Source organism: Papaver somniferum, unplaced genomic scaffold (assembly GCF_003573695.1).
Source record: "Papaver somniferum cultivar HN1 unplaced genomic scaffold, ASM357369v1 unplaced-scaffold_106, whole genome shotgun sequence".
Lineage (NCBI taxonomy): Eukaryota > Viridiplantae > Streptophyta > Magnoliopsida > Ranunculales > Papaveraceae > Papaver > Papaver somniferum.
Window position 1 is genome coordinate 520,644 of NW_020619492.1, and position 18,807 is coordinate 539,450.

Here is an 18,807-nt window from a genome sequence, read left to right on the forward strand (position 1 = left end):
CTGATAATTAGCATGTTTTCAATCAAAATAGACACCTCTTGAGCTAAATTATAGCGTTCGAGTCTTTTCGAGTGTGTATTTTTCGAATGTACACTCGAAACTGCTCTAAGTAGAAAACTTGTGTTTATGAGGCCTAGACTTCAAAACTTGGCTAAAATATCAAGATCATGTGGGTCTATAGACCAACATGTCCTGATAATTAGCATGTTTTCAATCAAAATAGACATCTCTGGAGCTAAATTATAGCGTTCGAGTCTTTTCGAGTGTGTATTTTTTGAATGTACACTTGAAACTGCTCTAAGTAGAAAAATCTTGTTTATGTGGCCTAGACTTCAAAATTTGGCTAAAATATCAAGATCATGTGGGTCTATAGACCAACATGTCCTGATCAATAGCATGTTTTCAATCAAAATAGACACCTCTTGAGCTAAATTATAGCGTTCGAGTCTTTTCGAGTGTGTATTTTTCGAATGTACACTTGAAACTGCTCTAAGTAGAAAATTCTTGTTTATGTGGCCTAGACTTCAAAATTTGGCTAAAATATCAAGATCATGTGGGTCTATAGACCAACATGTCCTGATCAAAAGCATGTTTTCAATCAAAATAGACACCTCTGGAGCTAAATTATAGCGTTCGAGTCTTTTCGAGTGTGTATTTTTCGAATGTACACTCGAAACTGCTCTAAGTAGAAAAATCTTGTTTATGTGGCCTAGCCTTCAAAACTTGGATAACATATGAAGATCATGTGGGTCAATATACCAACATGTCCTGATCAATAACATGTTTTCAATCAAAATAGACACCTCATGAGCTAAATTATAGCGTTCGAGTCTTTTCGAGTGTGTATTTTTCGAATGTACACTGGAAACTGCTCTAAGTAGAAAAATCTTGTTTATGTGGTCTAGACTTCAAAATTTGGATAAAATATCAAGATCATGTGGGTCTATAGACCAACATGTCCTGATCATTAGCATGTTTGCAATCAAAATATACACCTCTTGAGCTAAATTATAGCGTTCGAGTCTTTTCGAGTGTGTATTTTTCGAATGTACACTCGAAACTGCTCTAAGTAGAAAATTTGTGTTTATGAGGCCTAGGCTTCAAAACTTGGCTAAAATATCAAGATCATGTGGGTCTATAGACCAACATGTCCTGATAATTAGCATGTTTTCAATCAAAATAGACACCTCTTGAGCTAAATTATAGCGTTCGAGTCTTTTCTAGTGTGTATTTTTCGAATGTACACTCGAAACTGCTCTAAGTAGAAAAATCTTGTTTATGTGGCTTAGACTTCAAAATTTGGCTAAAATATCAAGATCTTGTGGGTCTATATACCAACATGTCCTGATCATTAGTATGTTTCCAATCAAAATAGACACCTCTTGAGCTAAATTATAGCGTTCGAGTCTTTTCGAGTGTGTATTTTTCGAATTTACACTCGAAACTGCTCTAAGTAGAAAATTTGTGTTTATGAGGCCTAGGCTTCAAAACTTGGCAAAAATATCAAGATCATGTGGGTCTATAGACCAACATGTCCTCATAATTAGCATGTTTTCAATCAAAATAGACATCTCTGGAGCTAAATTATAGCGTTCGAGTCTTTTCGAGTGTGTATTTTTTGAATGTACACTCGAAACTGCTCTAAGTAGAAAAATCTTGTTTATGTGGCCTAGACTTCAAAATTTGGCTAAAATATCAAGATCATGTGGGTCTGTAGACCAACATGTCCTGATAATTAGCATGTTTTCAATCAAAATAGACATCTCTTGAGATAAATTATAGCGTTCGAGTCTTTTCGAGTGTGTATTATTCGAATGTACACTCGAAACTGCTCTAAGTAGAAAATCCGTGTTTATGAGGCCTAGGCTTCAAAACTTGGCAAAAATATCAAGATCATGTGGGTCTATAGACCAACATATCCTGATAATTAGCAGGTTTTCAATCAAAATAGACATCTCTGGAGCTAAATTATAGCGTTCTAGTCTTTTCGAGTATGTATTTTTTGAATGTACACTCGAAACTGCTCTAAGTAGAAAAATCTTGTTTATGTGGCCTAGACTTCAAAATTTGGCTAAAATATCAAGATCATGTGGGTCTATAGACCAACATGTCCTGATAATTAGCATGTTTTCAATCAAAATAGACATCTCTTGAGATAAATTATAGCGTTCGAGTCTTTTCGAGTGTGTATTATTCGAATGTACACTCGAAACTGCTCTAAGTAGAAAAAGCTTGTTTATGTGGCCTAGACTTCAAAATTTGGCTAAAATATCAAGATCATGTGGGTCTATAGACCAACATGTCCTGATCAATAGCATGTTTTCAATCAAAATAGACACCTCTTGAGCTAAATTATAGCGTTCGAGTCTTTTCGAGTGTGTATTTTTCGAATGTACATTCGAAACTGCTCTAAGTAAAAAAATCTTGTTTATGTGGCCTAGACTTCAAAATTTGGCTAAAATATCAAGATCATGTGGGTCTATAGACCAACATGTCCTGATCAATAGCATGTTTTCAATCAAAATAGACACCTCTTGAGCTAAATTATGGCGTTCGAGTCTTTTCGAGTGTGTATTTTTCGAATGTACACTCGAAACTGCTCTAAGTAGAAAATTCGTGTTTATGAGGCCTAGGCTTCAAAACTTGGCTAAAATATCAAGATCATGTGGGTCTATAGACCAACATGTCCTGATAATTAGCATGTTTTCAATCAAAATAGACATCTCTTGAGATAAATTATAGCGTTCGAGTCTTTTCGAGTGTGTATTATTCGAATGTACACTCGAAACTGCTCTAAGTAGAAAATCCGTGTTTATGAGGCCTAGGCTTCAAAACTTGGATAAAATATCAAGATCATGTGGGTCTATAGACCAACATGTCCTGATAATTAGCATGTTTCCAATCAATATAGACACCTCTTGAGCTAAATTATAGCGTTCGAGTCATTTCGAGTGTGTATTTTTCGAATATACACTTGAAACTGCTCTAAGTAGAAAATTCGTGTGTATGAGGCCTAGGCTTCAAAACTTGGCTAAAATATCAAGATCATGTGGGTCTATAGACCAACATGTCCTGATAATTAGCATGTTTTCAATCAAAATAGACATCTCTTGAGATAAATTATAGCGTTCGAGTCTTTTCGAGTGTGTATTATTCGAATGTACACTCGAAACTGCTCTAAGTAGAAAATCTGTGTTTATGAGGCCTAGGCTTCAAAACATGGATAAAAAATATCAAGATAATGTGGGTCTATAGACCAACATGTTCTGATAATTAGCATGTTTTCAATCAAAATAGACACCTCTTGAGCTAAATTATAGCGTTCGAGTCTTTTCGAGTGTGTATTTTTCGAATGTACACTCGAAACTGCTCTAAGTAGAAAAATCTTGTTTATGTGGCCTAGACTTCAAAATTTGGCTAAAATATCAAGATCATGTCCTGATCATTAGCATGTTTCCACTCAAAATAGACACCTCTTGAGCTAAATTATAGCGTTCGAGTCTTTTCGAGTGTGTATTTTTCGAATATACACTCGAAACTGCTCTAAGTAGAAAATTCGTGTGTATGAGGCCTAGGCTTCAAAACTTGGATAAAATATCAAGATAATGTGGGTATATAGACCAACATGTCCTGATAATTAGCATGTTTTCAATCAAAATAGACATCTCTTGAACTAAATTATAGCGTTCGAGTCTTTTCGAGTGTGTATTTTTCGAATGTACACTCGAAACTGCTCTAAATAGAAAAATCTTGTTTATGAGGCCTAGACTTCAAAACTTGGCTAAAATATCAAGATCATGTGGGTCTATAGACCAACATGTCCTGATAATTAGCATGTTTTCAATCAAAATAGACACCTCTTGAGCTAAATTATAGCGTTCGAGTCTTTTCGAGTGTGTATTTTTCGAATGTACACTCGAAACTGCTCTAAGTAGAAAAATCTTGTTTATGTGTCCTAGACTTCAAAATTTGGCTAAAATATCAAGATCATGTGGGTCTATAGACCACATGTCCTGATCATTAGCATGTTTCCAATCAAAATAGACACCTCTTGAGCTAAATTATAGCGTTCTAGTCTTTTCGAGTGTGTATTTTTCGAATGTACACTCGAAACTGCTCTAAGTAGAAAATTTGTGTTTATGAGGCCTAGGCTTCAAAACTTGGCTAAAATATCAAGATCACGTGGGTCTATAGACAAACATGTCTTGATAATTAGCATGTTTTCAATCAAAATAGACACCTCTGGAGCTAAATTATAGCGTTCGAGTCTTTTCGAGTGTGTATTTTTTGAATGTACACTCGAAACAACTCTAAGTAGAAAAATCTTGTTTATGTGGCCTAGACTTCAAAATTTGGCTAAAATATCAAGATCATGTGGGTCTATAGACCAACATGTCCTGATCAATAGCATGTTTTCAATCAAAATAGACACCTCTTGAGCTAAATTATAGCGTTCGAGTCTTTTCGAGTGTGTATTTTTCGAATGTACACTTGAAACTGCTCTAAGTAGAAAAATCTTGTTTATGTGGCCTAGACTTCAAAATTTGGCAAAAATATCAAGATCATGTGGGTCTATAGACCAACATGTCCTGATAATTAGCATGTTTTCAATCAAAATAGACATCTCTGGAGCTAAATTATAGCGTTCGAGTCTTTTCGAGTGTGTATTTTTTGAATGTACACTTGAAACTGCTCTAAGTAGAAAAATCTTGTTTATGTGGCCTAGACTTCAAAATTTGGCTAAAATATCAAGATCATGTGGGTCTATAGACCAACATGTCCTGATCAAAAGCATGTTTTCAATCAAAATAGACACCTCTTGAGCTAAATTATAGCGTTCGAGTCTTTTCGAGTGTGTATTTTTCGAATGTACACTCGAAACTGCTCTAAGTAGAAAATCTTGTTTATGTGGCCTAGACTTCAAAATTTGGCTAATATATCAAGATCATGTGGGTCTATAGACCAACATGTCCTGATCAATAGAATGTTTTCAATCAAAATAGACACCTCTTGAGCTAAATTATAGCATTCGAGTCATTTCGAGTGTGTATTTTTCGAATGTACACTTGAAACTGCTCTAAGTAGAAAAATCTTGTTATGTGGCCTAGACTTCAAAATTTGGTTTAAATATCAAGATCATGTAGGTCTATAGACCAACATGTCCTGATTATTAGCATGTTTCTAATCAAAATAGACACCTCTTGAGCTAAATTATAGCGTTCGAGTCTTTTCGAGTGTGTATTTTTCGAATATACACTCGAAACTGCTCTAAGTAGACAAATCTTGTTTATGATGCCTAGACTTCAAAATTTAGCTAAAATATCAAGATCATCTGGGTCTATAGACCAACATGTCCTGATCATTAGCATGTTTCCAATAAAAATAGACACCGGTTGAGCTAAATTATAGCGTTCGAGTCTTTTCGAGTGTCTATTATTTGAATGTACACTCGAAACTGCTCTAAGTAGAAAATTCATGTTTATGAGGCCTAGCCTTCAAAACTTGGATAACATATGAAGATCATATGGGTCAATAGACCAACATGTCCTGATCAATAGCATGTTTTCAATCAAAATAGACACCTCTTGAGATAAATTATAGCGTTCGAGTCTTTTCGAGTGTATATTTTTCGAATGTACACTCGAAACTGCTCTAAGTAGACAAATCTGGTTTATGAGGCCTAGATTTCAAAATTTTGCCAAAATACCAAGATCATCTGGGTCTATAGACTAACATGTCCTGATCATTAGCATGTTTCAAATAAAAATAGAAACCTGTTGAGCTAAATTGTAGCGTTCGAGTCTTTTCGAGTGTGTATTATTCGAATGTACACTCGAAACTGCTCTCTAAGTAGAAAATTCGTGTTTATGAGGCCTAGGGTTCAAAACTTGGATAAAATATCAAGATCATGTGGGTCTATAGACCAACATATCCTGATAATTAGCATGTTTTCAATCAAAATAGACACCTCTTGAGCTAAATTATAGCGTTCGAGTCTTTTCGAGTGTGTATTTTTCGAATGTACACTCGAAACTGCTGTAAGTAGACAAATCTTGTTTATGAGGCCTAGATTTCAAAATTTTGCTAAAATATCAAGATCATCTGGGTCTATAGACCAACATGTCCTGATCATTAGCATGTTTCCAATAAAAATAGAAACCTGTTGAGCTAAATTATAGCGTTCGAGTCTTTTCGAGTGTGTATTATTCGAATGTACACTCGAAACTGCTCTACCTAGAAAATTCGTGTTTATGAGGCCTAGGCTTCAAAACTTGGATAAAATTTCAAGATCATGTGGGTCTATAGACCAACATGTCCTGATAATTAGCATGTTTTAAATCAAAATAGACACTTCTTGAGCTAAATTATAGCGTTCGAGTCTTTTCGAGTGTGTATTTTTCGAATGTACACTCGAAACTGCTCTAAGTAGAAAAATCTTGTTTATGTGGCCTAGACTTCAAAATTTGGATAAAATATCAAGATCATGTGGGTCTATAGACCAACATGTCCTGATCAATAGCATGTTTCCAATAAAAATAGACACCTCTTGAGCTAAATTATAGCGTTCGAGTCTTTTCGAGTGTGTATTTTTCGAATGTACACTCGAAACTGCTCTAAGTAGACAAATCTTGTTTATGAGGCCTAGATTTCAAAATTTTGCTAAAATATCAAGATCATCTGTGTCTATAGTCCAACATGTCCTGATCATTAGCATGTTTCCAATAAAAATAGAAACCTGTTGATCTAAATTATAGCGTTCGAGTCTTTTCGAGTGTGTATTATTCGAATGTACACTCGAAACTGCTCTAAGTAGAAAATCCGTGTTTATGAGGCCTAGGCTTCAAAACTTGGATAAAATATCAAGATCATGTGGGTCTATAGACCAACATGTCCTGATAATTAGCATGCTTTCAATCAAAATAGACACCTCTTGAGCTAAATTATAGCGTTCGAGTCTTTTCGAGTGTGTATTTTTCGAATGTACACTCGAAACTGCTCTAAGTAGAAAAATCTGGTTTATGAGGCCTAGACTTCAAAATTTGGCTAAAATATCAAGATCATGTGGGTCTATAGACCAACATGTCCTGATAATTAGCATGTTTTCAATCAAAATAGACACCTCTTGAGCTAAATTATAGCGTTCGAGTCTTTTCGAGTGTGTATTTTTCGAATGTACACTCGAAACTGCTCTAAGTAGAAAATCTTGTTTATGTGGCCTAGACTTCAAAATTTGGCTAATATATCAAGATCATGTGGGTCTATAGACCAACATGTCCTGATCAATATAATGTTTTCAATCAAAATAGACACCTCTTGAGCTAAATTATAGCATTCGAGTCATTTCGAGTGTGTATTTTTCGAATGTACACTTGAAACTGCTCTAAGTAGAAAAATCTTGTTATGTGGCCTAGACTTCAAAATTTGGTTAAAATATCAAGATCATGTAGGTCTATAGACCAACATGTCCTGATTATTAGCATGTTTCCAATCAAAATAGACACCTCTTGAGCTAAATTATAGCGTTCGAGTCTTTTCGAGTGTGTATTTTTCGAATATATACTCGAAACTGCTCTAAGTAGAAAATTCGTGTGTATGAGGCCTAGGCTTCAAAACATGGCTAAAATATCAAGATCATGTGGGTCCATAGACCAACATGTCCTGATAATTAGCATGTTTCCAATCAAAATAGACACCTCTTGAGCTAAATTATAACGTTCGAGTCTTTTCGTGTGTGTATTTTTCGAATGTACACTCGAAACTGCTCTAAGTAGACAAATCTTGTTTATGATGCCTAGACTTCAAAATTTAGCTAAAATATCAAGATCATCTGGGTCTATAGACCAACATGTCCTGATCATTAGCATGTTTCCAATAAAAATAGACACTGGTTGAGCTAAATTATAGCGTTCGAGTCTTTTCGAGTGTCTATTATTTGAATGTACACTCGAAACTGCTCTAAGTAGAAAATTCGTGTTTATGAGGCCTAGCCTTCAAAACTTGGATAACATATGAAGATCATATGGGTCAATAGACCAACATGTCCTGATCAATAGCATGTTTTCAATCAAAATAGACACCTCTTGAGATAAATTATAGCGTTCGAGTCTTTTCGAGTGTGTATTTTTCGAATGTACACTCGAAACTGCTCTAAGTAGACAAATCTGGTTTATCAGGCCTAGATTTCAAAATTTTGCCAAAATACCAAGATCATCTGGGTCTATAGACTAACATGTCCTGATCATTAGCATGTTTCCAATAAAAATAGAAACCTGTTGAGCTAAATTGTAGCGTTCGAGTCTTTTCGAGTGTGTATTATTCGAATGTACACTCGAAACTGCTCTCTAAGTAGAAAATTCGTGTTTATGAGGCCTAGGGTTCAAAACTTGGCTAAAATATCAAGATCATGTGGGTCTATAGACCAACATGTCCTGATAATTAGCATGTTTTCAATCAAAATAGACACCTCTTGAGCTAAATTATAGCGTTCGAGTCTTTTCGAGTGTGTATTATTCGAATGTACACTCGAAACTGCTCTAAGTAGAAAAATCTTGTTTATGAGGCCTAGATTTCAAAATTTTGCTAAAATATCAAGATCATCTGGGTCTATAGACCAACATGTCCTTATCATTAGCATGTTTCCAATAAAAATAGAAACCTGTTGAGCTAAATTATAGCATTCGAGTCTTTTCGAGTGTGTATGATTCGAATGTACACTCGAAACTGCTCTCTAAGTAGAAAATTCGTGTTTATGAGGCCTAGGGTTCAAAACTTGGATAAAATATCAAGATCATGTGGGTCTATAGACCAACATGTCCTGATAATTAGCATGTTTCCAATCAAAATAGACACCTCTTGAGCTAAATTATAGCGTTCGAGTCTTTTCGAGTGTGTATTTTTCGAATGTACACTCGAAACTGCTCTAAGTAGAAAAATCTTGTTTATGTGGCCTAGACTTCAAAATTTGGATAAAATATCAAGATCATGTGGGTCTATAGACCAACATGTCCTGATCATTAGCATGTTTCCAATAAAAATAGACACCTCTTGAGCTAAATTATAGCGTTCGATTCTTTTCGAGTGTGTATTTTTTGAATGTACACTTGAAACTGCTCTAAGTTGAAAAATCTTGTTTATGTGGCCTAGACTTCAAAATTTGGCTAAAATATCAAGATCATGTGGGTCTATAGACCAACATGTCCTGATCAATAGCATGTTTTCAATCAAAATAGACACCTCTTGAGCTAAATTATAGCGTTCGAGTCTTTTCGAGTGTGTATTTTTCGAATGTACATTCGAAACTGCTCTAAGTAAAAAAATCTTGTTTATGTGGCCTAGACTTCAAAATTTGGCTAAAATATCAAGATCATGTGGGTCTATAGACCAACATGTCCTGATCAATAGCATGTTTTCAATCAAAATAGACACCTCTTGAGCTAAATTATAGCGTTCGAGTCTTTTCGAGTGTGTATTTTTCGAATGTACACTCGAAACTGCTCTAAGTAGAAAAATCTTGTTTATGTGGCCTAGACTTCAAAATTTGGCTAAAATATCAAGATCATGTGGGTCTATAGACCAACATGTCCTGATCAATAGCATGTTTTCAATCAAAATAGACACCTCTTGAGCTAAATTATAGCGTTCGAGTCTTTTCGAGTGTGTATTTTTCGAATGTACACTCGAAACTGCTCTAAGTAGACAAATCTTGTTTATGAGGCCTAAATTTCAAAATTTTGCTAAAATATCAAGATCATCTGGATCTATAGACCAACATGTCCTGATCATTAGCATGTTTCCAATCAAAATAGACACTTCTTGAGATAAATTATAGCGTTCTAGTCTTTTCGAGTGTGTATTTTTCGAATGTGCACTCGAAACTGCTCTAAGTAGAAAATTTGTGTTTATGAGGCCTAGGCTTCAAAACATGGCTAAAATATCAAGATCATGTGGGTCTATAGACCAACATGTCCTGATAATTAGCATGTTTTCAATCAAAATAGACATCTATTGAGCTAAATTATAGCGTTCGAGTCTTTTCGAGTGTGTATTTTTCGAATGTACACTCGAAACTGCTCTAAGTAGAAAAATCTTGTTTATGTGGCCTAGACTTCAAAATTTGGCTAAAATATCAAGATCATGTGGGTCTATAGACCAACATGTCCTGATAATTAGCATGTTTTCAATCAAAATAGACACCTGTTGAGCTAAATTATAGCGTTCGAGTCTTTTCGAGTGTGTATTTTTCGAATGTACACTCGAAACTGCTCTAAGTAGAGAATTTGTGTTTATGAGGCCTAGGATTCAAAACATGGCTAAAATATCAAGATCATGTGGGTCTATAGACCAACATGTCCTGATCAATAGCATGTTTTCAATCAAAATAGACACCTCTTGAGCTAAATTATAGCGTTCGAGTCTTTTCGAGTGTGTATTTTTCGAATGTACACTCGAAACTGCTCTAAGTAGAAAAATCTGGTTTATGTGGCCTAGACTTCAAAATTTGGCTAAAATATCAAGATCATGTGGGTCTATAGACCAACATGTCCTGATCAATAGCATGTTTTCAATCAAAATAGACACCTCTTGAGCTAAATTATAGCGTTCGAGTCTTTTCGAGTGTGTATTTTTCGAATGTACACTAGAAACTGCTCTAAGTAGAAAATTAGTGTTTATGTGGCCTAGACTTCAAAATTTGGCTAAAATATCAAGATCATGTGGGTCTATAAACCAACATGTCCTGATAATTAGCATGTTTTCAATCAAAATAGAAATCTCTTGAGATAAATTATAGCGTTCGAGTCTTTTCGAGTGTGTATTTTTCGAATGTACACTCGAAACTGCTCTAAGTAGAAAAATCTTGTTTATGTGGCCTAGACTTCAAAATTTGGCTAAAATATCAAGATCATGTGGGTCTATAGACAAAAATGTCCTGATAAGTAGCATGTTTTCAATCAAAATAGACATCTCTGGAGCTAAATTATAGCGTTCGAGTCTTTTCGAGTGTGTATTTTTTGAATGTACACTTGAAACTGCTCTAAGTAGAAAAATCTTGTTTATGTGGCCTAGACTTCAAAATTTGGCTAAAATATCAAGATCATGTGGGTCTATATACCAACATGTCCTGATAATTAGCATGTTTTCAATCAAAATAGACATCTCTGGAGCTAAACTATAGTGTTCGAGTCTTTTCGAGTGTGTATTTTTTGAATGTACACTTGAAACTGCTCTAAGTAGAAAAATCTTGTTTATGTGGCCTAGACTTCAAAATTTGGCTAAAATATCAAGATCATGTGGGTCTATAGACCAACATGTCCTGATCAATAGCATGTTTTCAATCAAAATAGACACCTCTTGAGCTAAATTATAGCGTTCTAGTCTTTTCGAGTGTGTATTTTTCGAATGTACACTCGAAACTGCTCTAAGTAGAAAATTTGTGTTTATGAGGCCTAGGATTCAAAACTTGGCTAAAATATCAAGATCATGTGGGTCTATAAAACAACATGTCCTTATCAATAGCATGTTTTCAATCAAAATAGACACCTCTTGAGCTAAATTATAGCGTTCGAGTCTTTTCGAGTGTGTATTTTTCGAATGTACACTTGAAACTGCTCTAAGTAGAAAAATCTTGTTTATGTGGCCTAGACTTCAAAATTTGGCTAAAATATCAAGATCATGTGGGTCTATAGACCAACATGTCCTGATCAATAGCATGTTTTCAATCAAAATAGACACCTCTTGAGCTAAATTATAGCGTTCGAGTCTTTTCGAGTGTGTATTTTTCGAATGTACACTCGAAACTGCTCTAAGTAGAAAAATCTTGTTTATGTGGCCTAGACTTCAAAATTTGGCTAAAATATCAAGATCATGTGGGTCTATAGACCAACATGTCCTGATAATAAGCATGTTTTCAATCAAAATAGACACCTCTTGTGCTAAATTATAGCGTTCGAGTCTTTTCGAGTGTGTATTTTTCGAATGTACACTCGAAACTGCTCTAAGTAGAAAAATCTGGTTTATGTGGCCTAGACTTCAAAATTTGGCTAAAATATCAAGATCATGTGGGTCTATAGACCAACATGTCCTGATCAATAGCATGTTTTCAATCAAAATAGACACCTCTTGAGCTAAATTATAGCGTTCGAGTCTTTTCGAGTGTGTATTTTTCGAATGTACACTCGAAACTGCTCTAAGTAGAAAAATCTTGTTTATGTGGCTTAGACTTCAAAATTTGGCTAAAATATCAAGATCATGTGGGTCTATAGACCAACATGTCCTGATAATTAGCATGTTTTCAATCAAAATAGACATCTCTGGAGCTAAATTATAGCGTTCGATTCTTTTCGAGTGTGTATTTTTTGAATGTACACTTGAAACTGCTCTAAGTAGAAAAATCTTGTTTATGTGGCCTAGACTTCAAAATTTGGCTAAAATATCAAGATCATGTGGGTCTATAGACCAACATGTCCTGATCAATAGCATGTTTTCAATCAAAATAGACACCTCTTGAGCTAAATTATAGCGTTCCAGTCTTTTCGAGTGTGTATTTTTCGAATGTACACTCGAAACTGGTCTAAGTAGAAAATTTGTGTATATGAGGCCTAGGCTTCAAAACTTGGCTGAAATATCAAGATCATGTGGGTCTATAGACCAACATGTCCTGATAATTAGCATGTTATCATTCAAAATAGACACCTCTGGAGCTAAATTATAGCGTTCGAGTCTTTTCGAGTGTGTATTTTTTGAATGTACACTCGAAACTGCTCTAAGTAGAAAAATCTTGTTTATGTGGCCTAGACTTCAAAATTTGGATAAAATATCAAGATCATGTGGGTCTATAGACCAACATGTCCTGATCATTAGCATGTTTCCAATAAAAATAGACACCGGTTGAGCTAAATTATAGCGTTCGAGTCTTTTCGAGTGTCTATTATTTGAATGTACACTCGAAACTGCTCTAAGTAGAAAATCCGTGTTTATGAGGCCTAGGCTTCAAAACTTGGCTAACATATGAAGATCATGTGGGTCAGTAGACCAACACGTCCTGATCAATAGCATGTTTTCAATCAAAATAGACACCTCTTGAGCTAAATTATAGCGTTCGAGTCTTTTCGAGTGTGTATTTTTCGAATGTACACTCGAAACTGCTCTAAGTAGACAAATCTTGTTTATGAGGCCTAGATTTCAAAATTTAGCTAAAATTCAAGATCATCTGGATCTATAGAACAACATGTCCTGATCATTAGCATGTTTCCAATCAAAATAGACACCTCTTGAGCTAAATTATAGCGTTCGAGGCTTTTCGAGTGTGTATTTTTCGAATGTACACTCGAAACTGCTCTAAGTAGAAAATTCGTGTTTATGAGGCCTAGGCTTCAAAACTTGGATAAAATATCAAGATCATGTGGGTCTATAGACCAACATGTCCTGATAATTAGCATGTTTTCAATCAAAATAGACACCTCTTGAGCTAAATTATAGCGTTCGAGTCTTTTCGAGTGTGTATTTTTCGAATGTACACTCGAAACTGCTCTAAGTAGACAAATCTTGTTTATGAGGCCTAGATTTCAAAATTTAGCTAAAATATCAAGATCATCTGGATCTATAGACCAACATGTCCTGATCATTAGCATGTTTCCAATAAAAATAGACACCGGTTAAGCTAAATTACAGCGTTCGAGTCTTTTCGAGTGTGTATTTTTCGAATGCACACTCGAAACTGCTCTAAGTAGAAAATTCGTGTTTATGAGGCCTAGGCTTCAAAACTTGGATAAAATATCAAGATCATGTGGGTCTATAGACCAACATGTCCTGATAATTAGCATGTTTTCAATCAAAATAGACACCTCTTGAACTAAATTATAGTGTTTGAGTCTTTTCGAGTGTGTATTTTTCGAGTGTACACACGAAACTGCTCTAAGTAGAAAAATCTTGTTTATGTGGCCTAGACTTCAAAATTTGGCTAAAATATCAAGATCATGTGGGTCTATAGACCAACGTGTCCTGATCATTAGCATGTTTCCAATCAAACTAGACACCTCTTGAGCTAAATTATAGCGTTCGAGTCTTTTCGAGTGTGTATTTTTCGAATGTACACTCGAAACTGCTCTAAGAAGAAAATTTGTGTTTATGAGGCCTAGGCTTCAACACTTGGATAAAATATCAAGATCATCTGGGTCTATAGACCAACATGTATAATTAGCATGTTTTCAATCAAAATAGACACCTCTTGAGCTAAATTATAGCGTTCGAGTCTTTTCGAGTGTGTATTTTTCGAATGTACACTCGAAACTTCTCTAAGTAGAAAATTCGTGTTTATGAGGCCTAGGCTTCAAAACTTGGATAAAATATCAAGATCATGTGGGTCTATAGACCAACATGTATAATTAGCATGTTTTAAATCAAAATAGACACCTCTTGAGCTAAATTATAGCGTTCGAGTCTTTTCGAGTGTGTATTTTTCGAATGTACACTCGAAACTGTTATAAGTAGAAAAATCTTGTTTATGTGGCCTAGACTTCAAAATTTGGCTAAAATATCAAGATCATGTGGGTCTATTGACCAACATGTCCTGATCATTAGCATGTTTCCAATAAAAATAGAAACCTGTTGAGCTAAATTATAGCGTTCGAGTCTTTTCGAGTGTGTATTATTCGTATGTACACTCGAAACTGCTCTAATTAGAAAATTCGTGTTTATGAGGCCTAGGCTTCAAAACTTGGATAAAATATCAAGATCATGTGGGTCTATAGACCAACATGTCCTGATAATTAGCATGTTTTCAATCAAAATAGACACCTCTTGAGCTAAATTATAGCGTTCGAGTCTTTTCGAGTGTGTATTTTTCGAATGTACACTCGAAACTGCTCTAAGTAGACAAATCTTGTTTATGAGGCCTAGATTTCAAAATTTTGCTAAAATATCAAGATCATCTGGCCCTATAGACCAACATGTCCTGATCATTAGCATGTTTCCAATAAAAATAGAAACTTGTTGATCTAAATTATAGCGTTCAAGTCTTTTCGAGTGTGTATTATTCGAATGTACACTCGAAACTGCTCTAAGTAGAAAATTCGTGTTCATGAGGCCTAGGCTTCAAAACTTGGATAAAATATCAAGATCATGTGGGTCTATAGACCAACATGTCCTGATCATTAGCATGTTTTCAATCAAAATAGACACCTCTTGAGCTAAATTATAGCGTTCGAGTCTTTTCGAGTGTGTATTTAATGAATGTACACTCGAAACTGCTCTAAGTAGAAAAATCTTGTTTATGTGGCCTAGACTTCAAAATTTGGCTAAAATATCAAGATCATGTGGGTCTATAGACCAACATGTCCTGATCAATAGCATGTTTTCAATCAAAATAGACACCTCTTGAGCTAAATTATAGCGTTCGAGTCTTTTCGAGTGTGTATTTTTCGAATGTACACTCGAAACTGCTCTAAGTAGAAAAATCTTGTTTATGTGGCCTAGACTTCAAAATTTGGCTAAAATATCAAGATCATGTGGGTCTATAGACCAACATGTCCTGATAATTAGCATGTTTTCAATCAAACTAGACATCTCTTGAGATAAATTATAGCGTTCGAGTCTTTTCGAGTGTGTATTATTCGAATGTACACTCGAAACTGCTCTAAGTAGAAAATTCGTGTTTATGAGGCCTAGGCTTCAAAACTTGGATAAAATATCAAGATCATGTGGGTCTATATACCAACATGTCCTGATAATTAGCATGTTTTCAATCAAAATAGACACCTCTTGAGCTAAATTATAGCGTTCGAGTCTTTTCGAGTGTGTATTTTTCGAATGTACACTCGAAACTGCTTTAAGTAGAAAAATCTTGTTTATGTGGCCTAGACTTCAAAATTTGGCTAAAATATCAAGATCATGTAGGTCTATAGACCAACATGTCCTGATCATTAGCATGTTTCCAATCAAAATAGACACCTCTTGAGATAAATTATAGCGTTCGAGTCTTTTCGAGTGTGTATTTTTCGAATATACACTCGAAACTGCTCTAAGTAGAAAATTCGTGTGTATGAGGCCTAGGCTTCAAAACTTGGCTAAAATATTAAGATCATGTGGGTCTATAGACCAACATGTCCTGATAATTAGCATGTTTTCAATCAAAATAGACACCTCTTAAGCTAAATTATAACGTTCGAGTCTTTTCGAGTGTGTATTTTTCGAATGTACACTCGAAACTGCTCTAAGTAGACAAATCTTGTTTATGAGGCCTAGACTTCAAAATTTAGCTAAAATATCAAGATCATCTGGGTCTATAGACCAACATGTCCTGATCATTAGCATGTTTCCAATAAAAATAGACACCGGTTGAGCTAAATTATAGCATTCGAGTCTTTTCGAGTGTCTATTATTTGAATGTACACTCGAAACTGCTCGAAGTAGAAAATCCGTGTTTATGAGGCCTAGGCTTCAAAACTTGGCTAACATATGAAGATCATGTGGGTCAATAGACCAACATGTCCTGATCAATAGCATGTTTTCAATCAAAATAGACACCTCTTGAGCTAAATTATAGCGTTCGAGTCTTTTCGAGTGTGTATTTTTCGACTGTACACTCGAAACTGCTCTAAGTAGACAAATCTTGTTTATGAGGCCTAGACTTCAAAATTTAGCTAAAATATCAAGATCATCTGGGTCTATAGACCAACATGTCCTGATCATTAGCATGTTTCCAATAAAAATAGACACCGGTTGAGCTAAATTATAGCATTCGAGTCTTTTCGAGTGTCTATTATTTGAATGTACACTCGAAACTGCTCGAAGTAGAAAATCCGTGTTTATGAGGCCTAGGCTTCAAAACTTGGCTAACATATGAAGATCATGTGGGTCAATAGACCAACATGTCCTGATCAATAGCATGTTTTCAATCAAAATAGACACCTCTTGAGCTAAATTATAGCGTTCGAGTCTTTTCGAGTGTGTATTTTTCGACTGTACACTCGAAACTGCTCTAAGTAGACAAATCTTTTTTATGAGGCCTAGATTTCAAAATTTTGCTAAAATATCAAGATCATCTGGGTCTATAGACCAACATGTCCTTATCATTAGCATGTTTCCAATAAAAATAGAAACCTGTTGAGCTAAATTATAGCATTCGAGTCTTTTCGAGTGTGTATTATTCGAATGTACACTCGAAACTGCTCTCTAAGTAGAAAATTCGTGTTTATGAGGCCTAGGGTTCAAAACTTGGATAAAATATCAAGATCATGTGGGTCTATAGACCAACATGTCCTGATAATTAGCATGTTTTAAATCAAAATAGACACCTCTTGAGCTAAATTATAGCGTTCGAGTCTTTTCGAGTGTGTATTTTTCGAATGTACACTCGAAACTGCTCTAAGTAGAAAAATCTTGTTTATGTGGCCTAGACTTCAAAATTTGGATAAAATATCAAGATCATGTGGGTCTATAGACCAACATGTCCTGATCAATAGCATGTTTCCAATAAAAATAGACACCTCTTGAGCTAAATTATAGCGTTCGAGTCTTTTCGAGTGTGTATTTTTCGAATGTACACTCGAAACTGCTCTAAGTAGACAAATCTTGTTTATGAGGCCTAGATTTCAAAATTTAGCTAAAATTCAAGATCATCTGGGTCTATAGACCAACATGTCCTGATCATTAGCATGTTTCCAATAAAAATAGACACCGGTTGAGCTAAATTATAGCGTTCGAGTCTTTTCGAGTGTCTATTATTTGAATGTACACTCGAAACTACTCTAAGTAGAAAATCCGTGTTTATGAGGCCTAGGCTTCAAAACTTGGCTAACATATGAAGATCATGTGGGTCAATAGACCAACACGTCCTGATCAATAGCATGTTTTCAATCAAAATAGACACCTCTTGAGCTAAATTATAGCGTTCGAGTCTTTTCGAGTGTGTATTTTTCGAATGTACACTCGAAACTGCTCTAAGTAGACAAATCTTGTTTATGAGGCCTAGATTTCAAAATTTAGCTAAAATTCAAGATCATCTGGGTCTATAGACCAACATGTCCTGATCATTAGCATGTTTCCAATAAAAATAGACACCGGTTGAGCTAAATTATAGCGTTCGAGTCTTTTCGAGTGTCTATTATTTGAATGTACACTCGAAACTGCTCTATGTAGAAAATCCGTGTTTATGAGGCATAGGCTTCAAAACTTGGCTAACATATGAAGATCATGTGGGTCAGTAGACCAACACGTCCTGATCAATAGCATGTTTTCAATCAAAATAGACATCTCTTGAGCTAAATTATAGCGTTCGAGTCTTTTCGATTGTGTATTTTTCGACTATACACTCGAAACTGCTCTAAGTAGACAAATCTTGTTTATGAGGCCTAGATTTCAAAATTTTGCTAAAATATCAAGATCATCTGGGTCTATAGACCAACATGTCCTGATCATTAGCATGTTTCCAATAAAAATAGAAACATGTTGATCTAAATTATAGCATTCGAGTCTTTTCGAGTGTGTATTATTCGAATGTACACTCGAAACTTCTCTAAGTAGAAAATTCGTGTTTATGAGGCCTAGGCTTCAAAACTTGGATAAAATATCAAGATCATGTGGGTCTATAGACCAACATGTCCTGATAATTAGCATGTTTTCAATCAAAATAGACACCTCTTGAGCTAAATTATAGCGTTCGAGTCTTTTCGAGTGTGTATTTTTCGAATGTACACTCGAAACTGCTCTAAGTAGAAAAATCTTGTTTATGTGGCCTAGACTTCAAAATTTGGCTAAAATATCAAGATCATGTGGGTCTACAGACCAACATGTCCTGATCATTAGCATGTT